This window comes from Myotis nattereri (assembly GCF_964212035.1).
Source record: "Myotis nattereri genome assembly, chromosome: 2".
NCBI classification, from domain to species: Eukaryota; Metazoa; Chordata; class Mammalia; order Chiroptera; family Vespertilionidae; genus Myotis; species Myotis nattereri.
Genome location: NC_138076.1, coordinates 40,910,602 through 40,933,993, shown reverse-complemented (window position 1 = coordinate 40,933,993; position 23,392 = coordinate 40,910,602). Strand labels below are relative to the sequence as shown.

The window sequence follows — 23,392 nt, the reverse complement described above, 5'->3', positions numbered from 1 at the left end:
AGCGCCAGGACTGCTTTCTCCTTGTGCTTATTTATAACACTCAGACCACAGTCTTTGAAGGACTGACCCATCTTCCTCATCTAAGGACCAGGCTGGCTGTGACCACAATTCTTCACATTTAGGACTTAAAGATCTGCAAGTCTCCCTCATGTGTGTGCATTAGACTAGAAACAAAGCAAGCGTGTAAACAAACAAATATGCAGATTAGAAAAGCTGGGAATGGCTCCAGCACTTGTATTAAGTAAATAAAAATCAAAACACTTATTTGACTATATATGGATTTATTGAAAAAAATCACTCTTGCCTAAGCAAAAATTCCACCTTCTCCCTTCTCCCAAATTGTCTAAATTCAGGTTGCTATATACCAGTGGTTCCCAATGTGGGGCACGGGAGGAGGGGGGGGAGTGGATTTGATTTTTTTTTTTAAGGGGGGCAATTCAAGAATGAGTTATTAACAGTAATTTTTTTGCATGTTTTGCTCTCCTCCCCAGGTTATCATACAGTTTCATGGTTTAGGACCGTGTTCCCCAAACCTGGCTGGTTGCGGGGCCTCATATACAGTATATAAATATATATTATGACATTTATGCATTTTAGTTCTCTATTATATGTTCTGAAACTTTATTTACTATTTTTTCATATCACTTCATATTATTATTTTTTTTTTAACAATTTCTTAGTGATTTCTTCCCTCAGTACTTCAACTGTCCTTTCATTCCTTTTCTCTTTCATGGATGCCATGTTCTTTGGAAGCTTGTTTAGACCAAGGTAATGGCCTTTTAGGCTTCCTCCATGTGAATAGGAGTTCACTTTTTGAATAATAAGAATGATATGTCACAGGGAGGGACATCAGGATTTTAGAGATGCTTAGGTGGGGCATGGCCCAAAAAAGGTTGAGAACCACTGCTATATACTAAAATATAGGTTAAATAGCTATATTATGAATAGGAAAAAACATTTATACCCTTACTTCCTAATAGGCATGATTTTCAAGTCCAACAAATACTGTGTGTCACATACCTTCACTTTCAGCTACTGTCATGGCCTAACTAAATATTTTAACTAGATCTCAAGAAGCAAAAAGCAACCTGTTTTCCTTTGTCATGTAAACATCATGCCCTTGATTACCTTCTAAAAGCTCTTACCCACCAACCTGGTTAACTGAAAACACACACTAACAGTGCCCATTTCCAAAGAATACAGCTGAGGGATGCTGCACATCTCACCACGAGGAAATGCCCAGCCCTAAATGCCAACACACCCGTCCGCAGCCCCACAGAATGAGAGAGGACTCTGGGAGCCACCAGCCCTACAGACAGATACACCTTCCCTCAGAAACACTGCATATGAACAAGAGGACGCCAGGCCAACCCTCAGAGCCTATTACTCCTTCAAGGAAACTGAAATATTGTGGGGAAAGGAGTAAGAGAAGGAAAGAAGAGTTGAAAGGAGAAAGAATAAGAGGCATAGAAAGAGGAGCGGTCCATAGATGGATAAACATATGGGGCTCACAGACACAGAATTACAGCAATTATCGGCAGCATCCTGAGTTACATGAGCTTTTGTGGGTTTAATGAGGCACTAACTTGCTTTCCAAGAGGAAACACAGGAGTCCCAGCAGCACTTCACAAGGGAACTGCTGAAACCCAGCCAGCCCATTTCTAACGTGGAGGTCTTGGGGTGCCACAGTCATGGGTGGCCTCACTAACACCAAAGAGGCCCTATTTGAGACTGCACACTGAACAATGTAAAAGCTCACAAAACCCACCAATCCTATCAGTAAAAATGAACAAAATAAAGGAAAAATGCACCCGGGACTTGCCAGGGAAAAGGGACGCAGACATTTTCAGCAGTTACAAACTCTCCTGTTTTCATATGCTTTCTCTTACCTCCTTCCCCCCAGGATGAGAGAGGGTGGCTCTCCTTTTCTTCAGGGCCAATCCTAAAAGCTGGGCCTTTGAATCCATCCTTCTCTCCTCCAGGATGTGAGTTCATTAATAACTCTCTTGCACTTACTCTCTCTACTGCCTCTCTGCTAGGGCAGCATGCTCAGGTTTCTCATTTACACACACACACACACACACACACACACACACACACACACAAGAACACTGTCCCTGCTTCACTGGTTGCCCTCCGTCCGGTGCCCACCCCTCACTGGTCACCACTGCAGCCTGGCTCCAGCTCTGGCACCAATGATGCAGCGCTGTGCATCTGATCCTCCTCAAACTCCCTCCCCTAAGTAACTCGCCAGTCCCTTGGCGTCTACAACCCTGCTCTCCACTCATCTTCTTCCAGGCCCCCTAGTTCCAAAAGAGTCTTCCTGCACAGACTACCTATATCAGCGCATAATCACAGCAGTCCCCACAAGGTCCCAGACTTAGCCTCCTATTCTTCCTCTCCTCCCCAGGTTATCATACAGTTTCATGGTTTACCACAGGACTGTGTTCCTCAAACCTAGCTGGTCAGGCACACCTAGGACACTTGCAGATCCCAAACATTCACACACATGGGGGTGGGAAGTGCATAGTCCACATTTTTTAAAGACTTCCCCCCATTGATTCCGATAAATAGCCACCTCTGAGGAAACTGGTTTTGAATTATGGCATGCATGGGGACTTGCAAATTGCTAGCTCCAGACTTGCCTTTTGTGCTTTAACTCCTAGAATCAATTACTTGCTAGATATCTCTTTCTACCAGGACACGGCAAGCTCAATATGCATCGAGTGAATTCATTATTTCCCCTGCTGAACTGGCCGACCTTCCACAGCACACTACACCTGTGCTAGACCATAAGCTGAGGGCGTTCCGGGACTGTGTCTTACCTTGGTACCAATGTGCATGGGCACAATAACTGATGGTCAACAAATGTCCCATGAGCAGTAAGAAACCCCAGTCTTACACTAACACAAACAGGATCCAGGGCAGGAACAACAAATACCCTAATTCAGAGAGATAGAGAGCCTGGAAGGAGGGAATAGTAGGGTAAGGCGAGCCTGAATACTCAGGAGCAGTGATCCTCACATCTCAGGACCATCAGAATCAGCTGGAGGGATTGTTAGAACACAGATTGCCTGGCCCCACCCCGGAGTTTCTGATTCTGTAAATTTGGTGTGGGGCTCAAGAACCAGAGTGTCCAGGTGATACAGCTGCTGGTGGCCTGGGTACCACACTTTGAGAACCAAGGCTCTAGCCACACACCCAGGCCCACTGCAGACATGGAGAGAGATGCCCAGCTTCCTAGCTGTCCCTGCAAAGCCCAGGCCAGCAACTCAGCTGACCACAGGTACCTGAGTGAATCCAAGCAAGACATGCAGAAAAACCTCCAAACTGAGCAATCATGAGAAATACTAACTCATTAAGTTCTGGGGTGATTTATTACACAAAACTAATCATAACATAACAGATTCAACAGAGATCATTGCAGGAAGAACCTGTCCATTCCGGGGGCGGGGGGTGGGGGGGAGGTTGGGGGGGACTAATAGATGTTCTACACTCTGGAAGGTTTCATGCTTTTTTGTTGTTAATCCTCACCCAAAGATATTTTTTCCAATGCGAGAGAGTAGAAGGGGGCGGGGGGGGGGGGCAGAGAGAGAGGAAGAGAAGGGGAGGGAGGGAGGGAGAGAGAGACATCAATGTGAGAGAGGCACATCTATTGGTTGCCTCCTAAATGAGCCACATCAGGGCCGGGGAGCAAACCCGAGACCCTTCAGTCTGGCTGATGCTCTAATCACTGAGCCGGCGGCCAGGGCTGGACAGGTTTCATGTAATAAACTGCCCGATTCTCCCTTTGCCTGGTCTCTGACAGTTCAGAAACAGCTGTTTTCACTGCTGCTCGACTCTTCCTCCAAGCCCTTTCCCAAGTCTGCACCTGTAAAGCGGCAGCTGCTGGTCTCGCATCTGCTCAAGGGGGTGTCACTCCGCACTCTGTCACTGTTAGCAACTGTGAACGGGGCGACTAAAAACTGTCCCTGGTAAGAACGGAGACATCTGCTAAGATGATGATAGCAGGACACTAAACAAGCAGGGGTCCTTGCCATTTGGCAATTCTTGCATAAACTCATTCCCATGCAGTGTAGCCCAATGGCCATAAGAAAATCAATGCCAACGATGGCCTATTTCAAACAGGACCTTCAAAATTCTGCTGCCAGATCTATTCTCTGAGGAAAGATTTCCTTGGTAGCAAAGGTGCCATTTTGCCAACCATCTTGAGAATTTTCTTTTCAGAAAGGTTTATGCTGAACTAAATACAGGTCATCATCCCCAATTAGAAAGGTCTACCAGCCCATCAGCCCACCCCTCTAGGACCCTCCTCCCTCATGCCGCTGGGAGGGAGGGGGTTGAGTGCTGCCTGCACATGAACATCCCATTCACCAAACAGCTACTGTTGTTTTGGCTGTTGTCATTTTTTTTTTTTTAATTTGACAATCTAAAGGAAAAGAGGTCAGATATTTCATGTTTTTAAAATTCTTGTGACATACCAGTTGAAAATTGCTGCTCTTCAGCTATTCGCTTTTGTTTTTCTATGAAAAGAAAAAGGAACTAAGTTTGATGTGTTCTAACACCTGCTACGTACACATCACGATCCCTTCAGCAAGAGAAAAGAGAACACTGTAGTTCAGAAGGTCTAGATCAGGGAGGGAAGTTGTGGCAGGAGTACCCCCTCCCCTCTTCTGAACCTGGCAAGCATCCCTAATAAATCGCAGGACTCTCCTCCTACAGCTGAATTCAGACCTCACCCCACCACGTAGGCAGCCACCACCAAGTCAGCCCACCGGGCACAGAGGTCGAACCTATTTGCCAGCCTGATGTAGCCCTATTACCAACAGGTCTCATCACGGCTGTTCAGCACTACCTTGTCCTTCCATATCTGCCGACTCTCCCAGGCTTTCCATGTGTTCCACTGCTAATAGTTGTTATCTCCCACTTCAAAGAGGGAAATCCCTGTACCCCGATCCCTCGCTTATACCTACAAACTGTACCCTTCATTCTTCCAACATGTCTCTCTCCATGTGGTCCCCCTGCCACACACTGCCTGACTCCACACCCTGGCCCTCCCTCGCCCATAGCAGCTGAGCCTCCAACAGACAGGCAGAGTTTAGGTTCCTCAAAGCTCATGGTCTCCCTTCACTGCTTAAACAACCAGGAACACACCGTCTCTCAAGACTGAAGTCACAAACACTTTTGAATCTAAACCCCATAGCACCTTTCTAGTCCCATTTCCTGCCACTACCCCACTTACCCAACTTCTTAACACTGTACAAGCATCAAGGGTTGCATTCAGTACGGTTCCATTTATAGAAAATTCTCAAAGTGACAGAATTAGAGTGATGGAGAACAGACCTGTGGTTGCGAGGGGTAGGGTGAAGGAAGGAGGTGAGGAGTTAAGGGTAACACAGGAAGATTCTTTGTGGTGATGGGACCACAGGACTAAAAGCCAAAATTTAACAAAGTACAGGCCAAAACTGGTGGCATGTGAATTAAGATCTGCACCTGAGTAAACAGCAGTGCACCAACATCAATTTCCTGGTTTTACAGTGTATGGTAAAAGCTAGGTGAAGGGCACACAAAACTACCCATCACTGCTGCAACTTCTTATAAATCTTAAACTATTTAAAAATAAATTTATTAAGCCCTAGCTGGCTTGGTTTAGTGGTTAGGTCAAGGGCACAATTCTGGTCAAGGGCACACTGCAGGCTTAATCCCATGCCCCGGTCAGGATGCTTGTGGGAGGCAATCAATCGATGTGTCCCTCTCACATCTATGTTTCTCTGTGTGTCTCTCCCCCTCTCTTCCACTCTCTCTAAAAATCAGTGGAAAAAATATCCTCAGATGAGAATTAATAATAAATGTTTAAATATAAACTTTTTAAAATTCCAAAAATTTCACCATTACAGGTGGGCAATTCCCATTTGCTATTTCAAACCCACTGAAACCTGACAACTCCCTTGAGCAAAGGCAGAGGCTGCAGTTTCCTTTTCCCCAGAACACATTTTTAATGCCCTGGGCTGCAAACTGTATTAACATTTTACAGGTTCTTTACCCCCTCAAGATGATGATCTACCACTGAAGAACATTATTTTATAACCTTGCTAACTCCACGCAACACACAAACTTCCTTAGAAAGCAGTCTCAGACATAACCAAATAATCAAAAACAAAAACCCAGCCCAAATTCAAAGCATTACATAGACATGAGAAAAATACAGCCATGGCCTAAAAAATTGTGCAGCACAGTGTGCACCAAGCTTTGCTCTGGTTTTGCAAAATATTTTATTTGGGGCAGTGGCTATACAAGACCTGGAAAGATAAGACAATACATGCATCCCTAAAATAAGTTACAGGACAGAGTTATTCAATATTGTCCTTCTGAATGCTTAAATTATTTTCCAAAGCAATGGTTTCTAGGAGGCCATAGGCACTTGAAGTCTAAACACAAGCTCAGACCTCAGCCCAGCAAGTTACTGAACCACCCAGCCTGTTTCCAGGTCTATAAAATGGGGTAACACTACTTACATAGGAACGTAAGGAAAGCTGCTTGGTTTAGCAGCTGTGGGTTCGATTCTGGTCAGGGCACATGCCCAGGTTGCGGGCTTGATCTCCCATAGGGAGGTGTGCAGGAAGCAGCTGATCAATGATTCCTTCTCATCATTGATGTTTCTATCTCTCTCTCCCTCTCCCTTCCTCTCTGAAATCAATAAAAAAGTATTTAAAAAAAAAAAAGATCCAGTGAGGTGAGGTCATCTTTAAAACAGCACTTGACTTTGGAGACATTTTTAGAAACCATCAAACACTGGCCACAACACTTACTGAGAACATACCATGTATAACACAATGCATCACAGTCCCATATTGTTGTTTTTAAATATGGCTGAATTTTATATTTCCTAGTTTTTAATACAACTTATTCTTCTTCCCATAAATAAGAAATCTTAAGGCTAATTACAAGCAAATAAAATGCCCTGGAAACCCACCTCATCAGATTAACCATTACATTTCAAGAAGCATGCTATACTGGAAGTAATAGTGGGAAATTGGTCTAATCAAGACTATTACCCTGTAAAGTTTTCCTCTCATTCTACAAGTTTAAGGCTCACTCTTTACCAGGATCTTTCCCATGCTTCCACCATCTGAAAATCAAGTTGCCCTTTTAATAAAATACATATGGAAATATATACATCCAATACCAATGTGAAGCTTGTGAACCATAAAAAAACAAAACAAAAACAGGACCCCAAAAAATCAAATGCCCTTTGATGGGAATTTTCTCAGCCAAAAGTATCTGCAATGTCCAAAAACCACTCAACTCTGGGAGTGGAAGCAGCAAAGAAACTTGGTTGGCACATCCCTGGCCTCCTTCTTGGCCCTCAGAAGCCCCCCTCCCCCCCGCCCCCCCCCAAACACACACACACTTGCAGTGAGGGTGTCTTGCTACCAGGAACTATCATCAACACACATCAGTGTGCACCCCTCCAGCACACACCCCCCAAAGATCACTGGTGTTCCCCCAGCAGCCAACCCGAGGCACCTTTTGACATGAACAGAAGAGAGGAAATCTATTGGGAGCTCCTCATTTTGACCTGATAAGAAAATCTAAGGTCAGAACTTTTATTTTTACACCAAATTCAGACTCAGAAAACCAGGGCTCCCCTTGAGGAAGAGGGACAAATGTGCAATATAGTTTCCTATTTAGTCAGCCAGCACCCTTCAAAGGTACAAACGACAGTAATAAGTTCCTGGCTGGAATGAACAGTCACCCACCCAGTGGTGTCTACCGTCTCCAAGATGGCCTTAGCCTCCTTCATAAGTGAGCAAAACCACACAGGTGCAGTAGTGTAGACGGGGCCAGGAAACCCAGTGGGGAAGGGCGCAGACGATGAGGAACAGTGGTGGCTAACAGGGTGGCCCTCCCACTGCATGTGGTTAGTGATCCTCACCAAGGGCTGCAGCCGGGGAGCCTTAAACCACTCAGTGCCCGGCCTCACCCTAAACTCTTAAACCCAAATCTCTGAGAATGGGACTCCAGCATCGGGGTGTGTGTGTGTGTGTGTGTGTAAAACCCTAATATGCAAACAGAGGGAACTGCGGAACAACCGGTCGCTATGACGTTCACTGACCACTGGGGTGTGTGTGCGGAACATGGCAGGCATCAGCAGCAGGCGGCAGAGCGTGGACCATGGCGGGTGTCAGCCATGGCGGGATGGTGGAGCAGGTGAGCGGGGACACCAGACCAAGGTGGGGTGCCGGTCGCTGTAATCACGGCGAGCTTCTATGATTACTGAAAATTCTGCCCGATGCCCCGCTCACACCCGCTGCCGGCGCTGGGCATCAGCCCCAATCACTCGGGGCCGTCAGCAGGTGCGAGCAGCAGCTGCCAGCTCCGATCACCTCTGAGGGCTTCACCTCCCCATGCTCCTGAGGGGCGACTGGGGCAGCAGCCACTGCTCGCACCCACTGATGGCGCCAGCCCCTCTTGCACCCGCTGCTGGTGCTGGCCCCAATTGCTCTGTGGCCATCAGCGGGTGCGAGCGGGGCCAGTGCCGTCAGCATGTGGGAGCAGTGGGAGTGGGGCTGCCAGTAGACAGGGGACCAGGGCCACAGTGGGAGGGGCCGGGCAGGGACAAGGAGGATGGGCCGAGACCCACCATTGTGCCCACCGCAGCCTTGTGGCCCACAGTTCCTTTCAAGGTGCACAAATTCGTGCACTGGGCCCCTAGTTACTTAAAACTCCCCAGAAGATTCCAACATGCAGCCAAGGTGAGAACCAGAGGTCTAGTCCAGGAGACTGCTCCAAGCTCTGTAGGAAGTAGGATGCCATGGTAACGCCTGGAGGACTTTGATAGTGCATACCCACTTTCCCCACCTGGGAAGGAACCCCATCCGTGCAGGGGAGGGGGCATCTCCCTGCAGCTCACATTTTCTTCTTTTCCTCTCCGATCCCTTCTTCCTCTGCTATCAACCTAGTCATTGACCTGGCATATCCGTTCTCCACCTCTAGCCCCAAAGAGTGTTTTGCATATTCACTAGTTGGTTAATCCAAAAATCTCCAATATAAAAACCTTATTTACCAAATGAAGATCTTTAAATAGAAAATGGCTCCAATTAGCTCAAAGAACTGTCAGATTGCTCCAATTCTCAAATATTCTTTAGCAGAAAAGTCTCATTCCTAGCTAAATGATGAAAAATCATTTTTTTCGTTAGAGGCCCAAATCACACATTTACATAGAAACATGCTTTCCTCCACGTTACGAGAAATCTACTAATCACTACCAGGCAAGCTCTCCTGGCCTGCTTCCATTACCAGGCCACTTCCTTTTCTAAGTGGCAGCATCCAGTTCCCTACCTGAACTCTCCTACACATGTTACAAATGCCCCCACAATCTGGCATAGTAAACTCATTTCCTCCGTATTATACACTTTATTTCAACCCTGTAGCAATTACATAATCTAGAAGAAACTGAATATTCTGTAAAAAAAGAAATCTGAGGCAGGTGTTAAATCCTACAAATTTCGTTATCTAGACCAACATATCCAAACCACCAGTACTTTTAGAGAATCCTAGTCCCAACATCTGTTCATCTTTAAATGGGTGTTTATTTATGGTAGAAACTGCTTTAGCTAATAAAAAAAATGCACAATGAAAAAAAACACACACACTTAAAATGAGAAAAAAAAAATGGCTGCACCAGCTAAGTGAATCTATTGTTTCTAGCCTCGGCATCAATAACCCCTCCTCCCATACACACACCCTTAGGAAACCACTGTCAGAAGCTCTGAGGTCAGAGTTCAGGGAGAAGCCATGCTAGCGAGCACATTCTCAGACTTGGGGTGCAGCCATCTGGACACGTACTGTGGTGTATGCGGGGGAGAGGGTCCAGGCTGGAAGGCTGCCTGGAGAGGCTCTCAGATCCTCATTACTTGGCATCGGCTCTTTCTCAGTGTGGTTTGAACAAAAGGCTGAGGCTGCGACTACTGTTCTGCCGTGTGCCCGGTGCCAAATACTCTGCTGGGTTGTCTCATTCACATCCCTCTTGGTCCAGAAGAGGACTGATAGCAGAGGGAGCCAAGGGATCAAGGGCCTGAGGGTTCAACTTTCTTGTGGTTACAAAGCTCCATAGTCCTGGCTCAGCTTCTTCACCCTGAGTCCCCAGCAGGTTCTCCCAGTGGTTGCTAGGTTCACTCTTCTATGAAAGGCTGCCCTCTCTGACTGAAAAATGAAGGGCTGGGGTTTCTTGAGATGACAAGCAGGCTGAGACCAAAACAAATACCAAAATCAGAATGGTACTGTTGGGCAATCAGCTGGTGAAAAATCAGTGCATTCCAAATAATAAATAGCTCACTGAGAAATGAATCCTGGCACCTTCTTTATTAAAACCTAAATGCAAATAACAAGCAAGACATGGAAAAGATTCTGACCCTACTGTAATAAGCATTAACAGACAGCAGCACCGTTCCCAAAACTCCTCCATCCAAAGACTCCATGCTAAGAAGTTTCCATAACTATTCCTTTCTACCCTTAAACCACCCCAGGAGGCAAAGGGCAGGTCACCTGAACAAGGTCCCCCACAGGTATTAAGTAGGGTGTAAATCTCTGTGTGTCATGGGTCATCCTCTGGACTAAAAGTGCCTGTAAGCTGCAAGGTTTGCAGGACGCCTGTTTAGAGAAGAGCCTAGCTGGCAAGAAATTCCCTTGGGTTATTACACTGGAATGTTAATATCAGCAAAAGGAATACAATCTGATACTAACTCTAATTCCCTACAGGTGAACTCACCCTCCTGTAGCATTTAATAAAAGCTTGCAGTAACAGTGACTGTCAGGGAACACTGACTATTCTAAAAACAGGCCAAACAGTTTTGGCGTATCTTTATTTCAATCAATAATCAATAATTTCCTTTAGTTGAAAATCCTTCAGCTTTTAGAGGCAACAAGAGGAAAATGGCTGGTATGGAATGCTAAGGTAGTGGACAAGGTTGACTTGTCACAAACAGGAATACATGAATCCTGCTGGGTGTGTGTGTGTGTGTGTGTGTGTGTGTGTGTGTGTATGTGTGTCTCCATGTTCTTTTATCCCTAGAGGGGCGGCAAGGCCAGAAAGAGTGTGAGATGCATTCAGTGTTACCTAACCTCATGCTTTACAGAGTTCCTGTGGCTCTGTGTCAATCAATAAGGTGACTGCCACCAAATCAGCTGTCCTATGTAATCTTGGGAGGGTTAAAGACTCTAGAGCAGTGGTTCCCAACCTTTTTTCGGCCATGCGCGCCCCTGCCCCCAAGCATCTCTAAACTCCTGATGCCCCTCCCTGTGACATATCATTCTTAGTATTCAAAAAGTGAACTCCTATTCACATGGAGGAAGCCTAAAAGGCCATTAACTTGGTCTAAACAAGTTTCCAAAGAACATGGCATCCATGAAAGAGAAAATTGAAAGAACAAAAGGACAGGTGAAGTACTGAGGAAGAAATTGTTAAAAAAAATAATATGAAGTGATATGAAAAAATAGCAAATAAAGTTTCAAAACATAAGAGAATTGAAATGCATAAATATGTCACAATATATATTTATATACTGAATATGAGGCCCCTAGAATTATAAGAAATGCAAAAAATGCACTGTTAATAACTCATTCTCGAATTGCCCCTCAAAAGTCAAATTGCCCCCCTGTGGGGCATGTGCCCCACATTGGGAACCACTGCTCTAGAGGCAAGAGCAAGGACAGCAACCCTCTTTGTGCACAGCCAGACAGCAAACACCTTAGGCCAGCGGTCAGCAAACTGCAGCTCGCGAGCCACATGCGGCTCTTGGCCCCTTGAGTGTGCCTCTTCCTAAGCCTTAGGAGCACCCTAATTAAGTTAATAACAATGTACCTATCTATATAGTTTAAGTTTAAAAAATTTGGCTCTCAAAAGAAATTTCAATCGTTGTACTGTTGATATTTGGCTCTGTGACTAATGAGTTTGCCGACCACTGCCTTAGGCTTGTGGGCCAGTCTCAGGTGCATATTCTTTCTTTAACGGCCCCTTAAAAACAGGCCAAGGGCAGCTGTAGTTTAGCGATCCCAGTGCTAGACCATCACGATGGCCAAAACAGAATTTTGTCCATAGCCTATCATACTAGTAACACTGCCTAATCCCAAGGAACCCAGTACCAGCTCTGAAAGGGCAGCAGAACTGTCTGTGACCTCTCAAAAATAACTCCTATGCATCACTCAACACACCAGCAAATGCCCTCCCTCTCTCCCCATTCTGCCTCACTCCTTTCCCTGTCCTCTAGCTGCCCGAAAGGAAGAGAAAGAAACGTGAGAGTGTGAGCACTTACAGTGGTTCTCAACCTTGGCTGCACTTTGGAATCACCTGGGGATCTTTTTAAAATCTTGATTTCTGGGCCTCATCCTCTGGAAATTATTTCTTTGTTACTAGTGTTGTGGCCCCACCCCATAACAAAGAAACAGAATTTCGGAGGATGAGGCCTAGAAATCAGGATTTTAAAAAGATTCCCAGGTGATTCTAATGAGCAGCCAAGGTTGAGAACCACTGACTTACAACATTGTACCCAGAGCTTCCCTCACTTGGGCTGGTCTCATTATCTCCTCACGCAACCCTCTGAAGAAGCGACTTTTTTTTTTTAATATATTTTATTGATTTTTTTACAGAGAGGAAGGGGGACAGAGTTAGAAACATGGATGAGAGAGAAACATCGATTCAGCTGCCTCTTGGCACGCCCCCTACTGGGGACGTGCCCGCAACCCAGGTACATGCCCCTTGACCGGAATCGAACCTGGGACCCTTCAGTCCGCAGGCCGACGCTCTATCTGCTGAGCCAAACGGGTTAGGGCTGAAGAAGCGACTTTTACAGATATGAGACGGGAGGCTAAAGAGTATACATTCTTTGACATCACTCTTAGCAATATCTTTTTGGCAACAAAAGAAAAAAATTGTAACTGAGACTACAACAAACTAAAAAGTTTTTGCACTGCAAAGGAAACAAAATGCAAATGAAACAAAATGAAATGACAACATACTGAATAGGAGGAGATATTTGCCAATGATATAGTCAATAAAGGGTTAATATTCAACTTACACAACTTAATACAAAAACAAACAAACAAAAAAAAACCAAAAAACAAGCAATCCAATTAGAAATGGGCAACCTGAATTGAAAAAACATACAGATGGTGGCCAATCTATAATAATAAAAGCATAATATGCTAATTAGACTGCACGTCCTTCGGAAGGTTCTTCCTCTGGACGAAGCCAATACAAGGCGGGGGGGGGGGGGGGGGGCACCAAGGCAGAGGTGGCAGAGGCCCCCCGGCCATGGCAGCAGGGGCTGGGGCCAAGGCCCTTATACAAATTTTGTGCATCAGGCCTCTAGTATACATATAAAAAGGTGCTCAACATCACTAATCATCAGGAAAGTGCAAATTTAAACCACAGGCTGGCCCACCTGCCATCTAACCTCCTAGGCTCATCTGATCATTATTTCTGTCCCACAGGACTTCTGACATCCCTTCTATGTTGCTCCTAAATTAGACCCAAACTAAAGTGAAAGAATTTCGTTACTACTGAGAAAATCACAGTAAAGATATTACTTTGTTCAGTCTTTCTGGAGGATACTGTAAGGAAAATTAAATGAGCCACAGGAGCCCCTGGCTGGGAGATATATGAAAGAAAAGGGTTAATAACCAAAACTTATTCCACAGATCCTGACACCCACCAAGACAAAATAGAAAGGACAAACTGTTTATATATCTCAGCCTACTCACCACTTTGTACACTACTATCAATTTCCATTCTGTTCTCTCCATATTGCCCTGAACCACACACTCTTCCACTGGTGGGTTAAGCTGTCTACAACTAAAATGACTCCAAAAGAGTAAATAATGTAAACACGACTTTTTGTTGTCATTGGATGCTTTTCTCCACTTTGCCATATTGATATATCAATGTTATATTGGAAGTAGTGGCAAATCAATTAAAGCCACAATATGTTGTCCCTTTCTATAATAAACTGCTGGAGAAATGTGAAATGGTACAGCCATTTCAGAAAGCAGTAAGACAATTTCTCATGAAATTAAACATAAAACCATGTGACCCAGAAACTCAACTCACAAGAGAACTGAAAACAGCCCTAGCTGGTTTGGCTCAGTGGATAGAGCACTGACCTATGGACTGAAGGATCCCAGGTTCGATTCTGGTCAAGGGCACAAGCCCAGGTTGTGGGCTCAATTCCCATTAGGGGGTGTGCAGGAAGCAGCCGATCAATGATTCTCTCTCATTATTGATATTTCTATCTCTCCCTCCCTCTCCCTTCCTCTCTGAAATCAATAAAAAAATATTTTTTTTAAAAAGAGAGAACTGAAAACATACATCCATACAAAGATATAGACACTAATGTTCATAACAACATTATTCATAGTAACAAAACACTAGAAACAATCTAAATGCCTATCAACTGGTGGATGGACAGACAAAATGTGGTATCTCCATACAAAGGGGATACTACTGAGTAATAAATTGGAGCAAAGTATGAACCTCAAAAACATGCTACGTGAAAGGAGCCAGTCACAAGGGACCACATTCTGATTTCATTTATATGAAATGTCCAGAAAAGGCAACTGGTGGAGACAAGAAGCAGATGAGGGGTTTCCTGGGGCTGAGAATAAGAGAGATGACACTGGGGATGAAAATGTTGTAAACTGATTTATGGTAATGGCTACACTTGGTAAAGTTACTAAAAATCACTGAACTGTCCATCTGTACGGAGGGCATTTTTATGATATGTAAAATACACAACAAAGCTTCTTAAAAAGAAAAAGCACATGGTACATTTCGTTATTCATCCACCCCCCCAAATCACTTTGGCAAAGACTTCAGTTCACTTTACCCCAACATCTAGCAACGTTTTCACCTGGCATAGAGTGAGTGCTAAAATGTTCATGAATTAATGACTTTTTAAAAACAAAAGAATAAAGTTTTGTCTCTTCCCATAATTTCATGATTTGCCAAAACTTCCCATCCTTGACTACACTTCCACCCTGTAAAGGCCACAAAGTGAACGTGTCCAGGAAGCTTCAAGCTGATTAAAACATGATCCTAACATTTCGAGACATATCCTGACCATTTATGAAGTGCAATAGTTGTCTCTAAAATTTGTTTCCTATGTTTTCATAATAGCAGTTATAGGAAAACCTTTGTGGTTGTGAGTAGAAAAGAAAGCATGATCGGTAAGTAACGGATTCAGAAAAGGTGCAGGTTTGGGGAAATTATAATCTAAGTTAAAATAATTCTTATATTTTCAGGAAAAATATTATTTTTTACCTAGAAGCAGTCAATTTAATAAATGCACCAGATGCTGTCCTAAGGAATTAAATGCAAGAAGCAAAGCTATGGAATAAGCTGTGACTCACTTGTGTTCTGTGCTATTTTATGTCCACCCAGAGGAGGTTGCTTCAGGAGACCATTATTATCAAGGAAGAACTACATCAACCTCGCTTTGAAATGCAAGATTTTATTTTCTTATCTAGTACTGTAGCAAAAATAACGCAGTAGTGAGTAAAACTGTGTTGCTACCCAGAATTCCGCACTACTAGAATTCATGTGTATGTCCTACTTAATCCCAGGCTTCAGACACACAGATATAGAAATACAATACACTTCCTCATGATAGGGCGAAGCATAGTGGTTAAGTGGTAGGCTTTTGCGACAAACTGGTTCCAATCTCACCTCTAACACATATTTGCTTTGATCCTGGACAATTCATCTAACCTATGTGTTATGGTTTCCTTCTCTTTGAAAGCGTGAGGATTCACTGATTTAACTTTCTTTAATCATAGGCTACTTATAATCATAGACTACCTATTTGTATCCCAGCTTGAAGACCAAGGCCTTCACAAGACTGCGTTATTTCCTGGACATAGTAACAGCTCTCATGATTTAATATTTTCCTGGCACCACATCCCACTAACCCCAGTGTTAACTGGTATGTCAGCCATTTTAAGTATTATAAATGGGGACTTAATAAGCAACCTTTTAAAAGTGTGCAAGCCTAAATAAATACTGCTGAGTCAGGACCGTTCCAGCCTACTCCCTTGTCAGGTACGGGCAAAAGGACGGACAAAAACAATACACTCATCCTTTGCACACTAAATAAAAGAAAATATCAATCTCTACCAGTAGATTGGCTCCAACTTCCTCCCAGCCCTGAAGTTTTTATTGATTTAACTAGAATTGAAACAACCTCACATATCCTGGAATCCATTCAAATGTAACATGGTAATCCCTCACACCATCCTATAGATGACTTTTTAGATCTAAGAAACAGCATACAAAACAGTTCATTTACTTCAGATTAAGAAACAGACACACTGAAACTCACATGGCTGAGCTTAACACTCAGGTTTCCTGGCTGTGAATTCCCAGGGCCCCTTCTGTATCAAACCTCCTTGGCATGGAGAGGAAACACTCAATGAAACTGACGGGAAGCAAAGCAGACCACAGTGCCTGGGAAAGTGGATGGTGGAGTTTACTGCATAATCTTTATCTTTTATTCTATTTCTCTATATGTCCCAGTGCTAACACTCACTGAGCTGCAACAAGTCAGTTTAAATTCAGGCCCCTAATTCCCAAACTCAAAATCATAACATACAGCCTGACAAGAATGGGTGTATTTGTGGATAATAGAACAGAAAACCTTCAGACCCTCTAGTCACAGAAGCTTAAAACTCTCCAGCCAGACAGTGTGTTAGGGAAGCCACCTACCTGAAGCCGTCCTGGGCTTGGAAACGCCAGCAAAGGAGAAAGAAGAGGAAGACAAGCATGGCTCTGCTCTCTGGCTGAATGAAACAAAAATCAGCTGTTGATGCTATCCTCCAAAAGTTCATCACTCCAGTGAAAGCCCTCCCTTACCCACTAGCGAGCTGCTGCATTCTCAAATGAGAGAACTTAGCAGCTGAAGGGAAAATCAAATGAATAATGTAACAAATTTGCTCCCCTGGCCAGACTGAAACAAGAAATATGCATACGCTTAACTAAAGCTCACACAATTATTCCAGTATAATAATTGTACTTTGATTCAGAGGTCAGATTTTAGAAACCTCAGCCTTCCAGAAGCAGAGAGCAAAAATTTAGGCCTCCAAGCACAGAAATAGAGTCAGGAATCTCGAGCCCAGAATTCAAATGTACTACTCTTCACAAGAGGGAAACCCAATCCCTATCTCAGAAGATTCAGGTCCACAATCAACACATACTCTAAGGAAGGCCAACACCTGGGTTCCTAACCCACAACAGATTAGAAGCAGCAGACTGGGCCAGGGTGGCAATGACCCTAAGTGGCTTTAATCACCAGTCAAGAGAGGAAATGCAGACCATGAAGGACAGCTACCTGGTGCCCTCTGGTGCAGCAGCAAACCCCTCCACTCCCAGGCAGTGCCAAGGACATCACTGAATTAAGGGATGGCCCAGAAGACCACCCTGGCTGTGAGAGGAAATGCCAGCCACCTCCCACAGGGTAACGTCTGAAACTGCCCTACTGAAATAATAAAGATGTATGCCAAGAAAAGGATTTGCTCCTGACACAAAAAGACACCAGATTTATGCCAGTTTCTCCTTAAAGTTATCCTCCTCTCAATAACTTCTTCAGTTCTACAAATGGAATCCGGGAGGTGATCTCTGCAAGGCCCTTCTCTAAGGAAGCTGTGCATGGCTCCTACCTGCACTGCTGCAGCCCGTGGGGTGGGCTGGGTCAGAGCAGAGCAGGGCCAGCCAGTGCAGGGGTCCTGCTATCCCAACTGATTACAATGACACACATGATCTCCTACCAATGGGAAAGTGATCAATAAACACTGTTAAAGAAATATTTAAACGAATAGGCATATCTTTAAAGGATTCTCACCAAAATAGTTAACTATTTACTACTAGATATCTATCTATTCTAGATAAACCACATATTAATGCAAAAGAAACCTCATTTTACTTCTAAGTCCTTCTTGGTCCGATACTTAACACAAATAGCATGCAACACAGATTATCTCCAATTCGAAGTCAGTCATGTTGATGGAACCCAAGCTTAAAAATAACTATGGCCGAAACCGGTTTGGCTCGGTGGATAGAGCGTCGGCCTGCGGACTGAGGGGTTCCGGGTTCGATTCCGGTCAAGGGCATGTACCTGGGTTGCGGGCATATCCCCAGTGGGGGATGTGCAGGAGGCAGCTGATCGATGTTTCTAACTCTCTATCTCTCTCCCTTCCTCTCTGTAAAAAATCAATAAAATATATTTAAAAAATAAATAAATAAATAACTATGATGACACTCATGTAAAGGCAAAAGGAAAGACACACGTATGCTTCTTTCCTCTAATCCACACTGAAATAACTAAAAGAATGAAAATGAGAAAAAAAGTCCATCTACAATAAGACTAGAAAACAGCCATAACCCAAAACTACAGATAACAAAGACTATCTGCAAAATACAGTGACTACTGAGCCAAGGCCAGGGAAGAGGAGAAAATTAATCCACAACTCGCCAGGCCTGGGGGAGGAAGCACCTTCTCTGAACTGAGATGCCCTTTTCTATGAATGGCAGGGGCTGAGGCTGTGGGCAGGATTCTGGAGTTACAAGACCCTTCCTCTGGGTACCTGGTTCATACCACAAAGCAGCCCAGGGAGGCCTGGCAGACGAGGGCCATCTCTACTTCCCCAACAAGGAAGAGAGAGAACAGCTTACCCACTTCGGACCAAAGGCAGAGGAGCCCAACCTTCCCTTCAGCTCTGAGTGGATCATCTAGTCACCCCACGCAAGACCAAGGGGAGGCAGGCTCCATGCTGGGCAGAGAACTGTCAGGTGCTCGAGGACAGAGCTGACCCACACGGGCAGGCGCTTTAGCGGGGCTCCCTGTCCCTGCACTAGTCTCTGCAGAGATGCCTCCTAAGCCAAAGGACTCCACACAGGAGCAAGCAGGGATGCCTGGAAAAGAAAAAGGGGTGTGAAAAGGAGATACAACCAGCCAAAGGCAGAAGGAAACCTTTCCGAGGAATTCCCAAGGGAGAGGGGAACCGGTTCATACAAATACTCCTCTTGACTCTCGCAGAAATTCAAGAAAACTGGGACGCTCTTTTTTTTTTTTTAAGAATCTCAAGAAGGATCAACACAGTTAGAAATAAGTTAATAAAAACCATTACCAACGTAAACATCACATTTAAACTAGCAAAAGTAGGAGACATTGCTAAAAACAGTGACAGAGAGGACAAAAAAAATCACTTAAACATGAGAAGCTAAAAAGATAAAAGTGGTCACAGAAGATGCTACATATAGAAGCAACAAAGACTATATATACATGTATGTACTGTTTCTTAAAAATGCAAATAAGGAAGCAGCAAAAATCTCACTTCTAGTTTATCCTAAGGAAATAGATGAGCAAAACATTCATATATTCATTAGAGTTCTCCATAATTTTTTTCAAGTTGCAAACTATCTAAGCAGATGTCAGTGTAGAATTAATTACAGGAACTATCCTCCAGCCATTCAATGAAATACCAAAGAGCCACTCAAAATAATGTTGATTTATTGACATAAAAAAAAAAATCATCCTAATGTTTAAAAGGGAAAAGCATATTATAGAACAGTACATATAGAATGGTTTCATTTTTGTGGTGTGTGTATAACTTTGGAAGAATGTACACTAAAATATTAACAGTGGTTATGTGGTTTTGATTGTTTATTTTTTTGTTGTTAATCCTCATTCAAGGATATTTTTCCATTGATCTTTTAGAGAGAGTGGAAGAGAGAGGGAAAGACAGAGAGAAACATCGATGTGAGAGAAATACAGGACCCCTCGGTCCACAGGCTGACGCTCTATCCACTGAGCCAAACTGACTAGAGCAGTGATGGTGAACCTGTGACACGCGAACTCATTTTTTTGGTTGATTTTTCTTTGTTAAATGGCATTTAAATACCCTATATAATAAAAGGCTAATATGCAAATAGACCAAACAGTGGAACAACTGAACAACCATCACTATGATGTGCGCTGACCACCAGGGGGTGCACGCTTCTCTACCTCCCCCTGCTCCACTACCCCCTGCTCAGGGCTGGAAGCTGCCTCTTTCAACTGCTGCTGGCAATGGCTCCACTCTCACCTGCTGCCGGTGCCAGAGCTGCCTCTCATACCCACTGCTGGCGCCTGATACTGTCCCGATCACCCCTAAGGGCTTCTCTACCTCCCTCTGCTCATGAGGAACAACCGGGGCATCAGCTGCTGCTCACACCCATGGATGGCCCCGGCCCCGATCGCACCTGCTGTTGGCACCGGCCCCAATCACTCCACTCAGTCAGCGGGTGCGAGCGGGGCCGGTACCGTCAGTGCATGGGAGTGGGGCTGCTGGCAGACAGGGAACTGGGGGCCACAGTGGGAGGGGCTGAGCGGGGGCGTGGAGGATGGGCCAAGACCCTCCCCTGTGCCCACAGCAGCCTCATGGCCCACAGTTCCTTTCAAGGTGCACGAATTCGTGCACTGGGCCCCTAGTATAAAATAAGTATCAAAAATATTAAGTCTTTGTTTTACTATGGTTGCAAATATCAAAAAATTTCTAAATGTGACATGGCACCAGAGTTAAGTAAGGGTTTTTCAAAATGCTGACACACCGAGCTCAAAAGGTTCGCCATCACTGGCCTAGAGCTATCTATGTTTTTTTTTAATTGATGTCTTTCTGCAGTGTCCGAATTGTTAACAATAAGCTTATTTTACAAATGTACTAAGAAAAGTGGAGCTATAACCTTTCTACACGTAGGTACACTGAAAGGTGAGAGAAGGCCAGGCCTGACTTCAGAAAGAAGATAGTCCAGAATTCTTGGATCAAACCATTCTGGCTACTACAAAAGACTGGTTACAAGACATCTCTAATCTATTTCCTAAATCAATCTGGATAATAAAGAAGCTAAAAGCAGCAAATGTCCTTCTATATTAAATTAAACATCCTGAATTATATTATACCAAACACTGTAATTATTGCATTACTTTTAAATAATTCTCTCCTTAAGAACCAATAAACAAAATGAAAATACTAAAAAAGATAAATCCTCCTCTAAAATCTCAAGAAAACTTAAATCCAGCTATATTTGCACTTATTTTTAAAACCACTTAAAATTTTTATTCAGAAGATAAAAAGGAAACATGAAAGTTGTTTGAAAATTGGGAGTTCATGAGCTCTGACTGGATGGCTCAGTTGGTTGGAGCATTGTCTGGTACAACAAAAGGTTGCAGGTTTGATTCCTGGTCAGGACACATACTCAGATTGCAGGTTCAATCCCTAGTCAGGGTCTGTACAGGAGGTAACCAATCAGGGTGCTATACAGAAGGCAACAATCAATGTGTCTCTCTCACACCTCTTCTCCCTCCCCCTCTCCCTCCTTCCCCCTCCCCCTCCCTTCTCTCCTCTAAAAGTAATGAAGACATATCCTCGGGTGAGGATTAAAAAAATAATAGGGAGATCATGAGAAATTTTTAAGATATGATATAATTCAATACTAGCTTTAAAACCTTTGTCAGGCCCTGACCGGTTTGGCTCAGTGGGTAGAGCGTTGGCCTGCGGACTGAAGGGTCCCATGTTCGATTTCAGTCAAGGGTATGTACCTTGGTTGCGGGCACATCCCCAGTAGGAAGTGTGCAGTAGGCAGCTGATCGATGTTTCTCTCTCATCCATGTTTCTAACTCTCTATGCCTCTCCCTTCCTCTCTGTAAAAAATCAATAAAATATATTTTAAAAAAAACTTTGTCATTCTACATTTCACTGAACAGAAACAGAAATAACTCCAATATATGAAATCATTAAATTTAAAAACAATGACATGGCTTCAGGCAAAGACATGGTTTCAGCCAGTAGCAAAGGCTGAAGAGTATGATTTACCTTTCACAATGGACACTTGGTAAAGCAAGTGCTGGCCTGCACGTGGCATTGATCACCTTCTCCCTAAAACTGTTCTCCCTCCAGATAGGTCCCTACAGTCCAGGCAGATCTCAAACGGTTAAGTCCATAAATGAAAAGACCCCCCACTCTTCACTTTCAAAGACCTACTTACATTCTTCCCACTAGATGTTACAAAACTCAAATAACATTTGAGTAATTCATTGTAAAGTCCTTTTTATATTTTGTTTTGCTTTTTTCATGATGAAACTATAAGACCTATCAAAAAGCTTCAACTATGGATAATATTGTCATAAAGTGACCAATTCTGCCAAGAATATGGTGAACAAAGGCTTTCTTCCTTCACTGACCAACTCAAGTGCTTACAGAGGCAGCAACGGCCTTAACCTACCACAAGATTAGCTGTTGTGTTTCTACCTGGCTTCCTTTCAACCAACCCAAAACAGGCAGTCTGGCTTCTCATCTTCCAAATTATCACCCACCACAGGTCTTCTTATCACCAGTCCCACAAAAGCAGGAAGCATAACCTCCACCATGGAAAGTTAAAATTCCATTTCTCACTTCCAAAAAGGTGTCGAGAACCAAGCAACAGGCTCAAAAGAGCCAAGAAGATGGATTTTTCTCAACTAAAAACTGACATAACACAATCTCTTCACGCTTGTCAGGTGAACCATTTTAGAGTTATTCACACCTTGATTTCTAAGGCCCTCTAACAGCTCAGGTTCCCCTTCTTCCTACATCTAATTGTTTTAAGGAACAATTTTTTTTTATCCCGAAGATATACTTATTGATTTTTAGAGAGAGAGAAAAAAAATCAATGTGAGAAACATCAATCAGTTGCCTCCCTTACACACCCCCATTGAAGATGGGACCCACAACCTAGGTCTGTGACACAAACAGGAATCAAACCCACAACCTTTTCGTGTACAGGACAACAACCCAACCAACTGAGCAACCAGGCCAGGGCTTATGGCACAATTTTTTATATTAAAAAAAAATTAAAGATGATACAAAGTAAAAAGTCAATAGGGTGCTAGCTGTGCATTGTTTCCCCAATATCTGTACCAAGACACTTCTTGTCCACAGATTCCCGTTAGGGGACTCCATGGGGGTGGGTGAGGGAAGATTAGGGCGTGTAATCTTCAACTGGCCATCATTATTTCCTGTCAGGCTCCCAGTTTTGTTCAGCTATCAAGCCAGTAACCTAGGCCTTATTATCAACTCTTTCTACCAACTGAGCAAACTGAAAAAATGCACAACACATACAAGTAACCCTTTCTATGCTTCAATATCACAGCCTCAATCACCTATCCAATCAAATACTCCAATAAATCAATCTCAAGCCATGGTTCTTCACCAAACTAAAAAAACCTGCTGTTAAACCCTCATGGCAGGTGATACCACTGATGGGGCTGGGTCACCAATTCCCCCTTCTCCCTTGAGAACTCAACATTCCAGTGGGTAAATCCACTGGTGA

At 43.9% G+C, this 23,392-nt stretch overlaps 1 protein-coding gene across 1 annotated transcript in view; it reads right to left on the bottom strand.

Annotated features, from left to right (window-relative positions):
* The window catches only part of STK24 (serine/threonine kinase 24), a gene marked incomplete at its 5' end in the record, with an annotated part of 102,041 nt that overhangs the window by 55,186 nt on the left and 23,463 nt on the right, over positions 1 to 23,392 (bottom strand). The gene's annotated exons all lie outside the window — the stretch shown is intronic.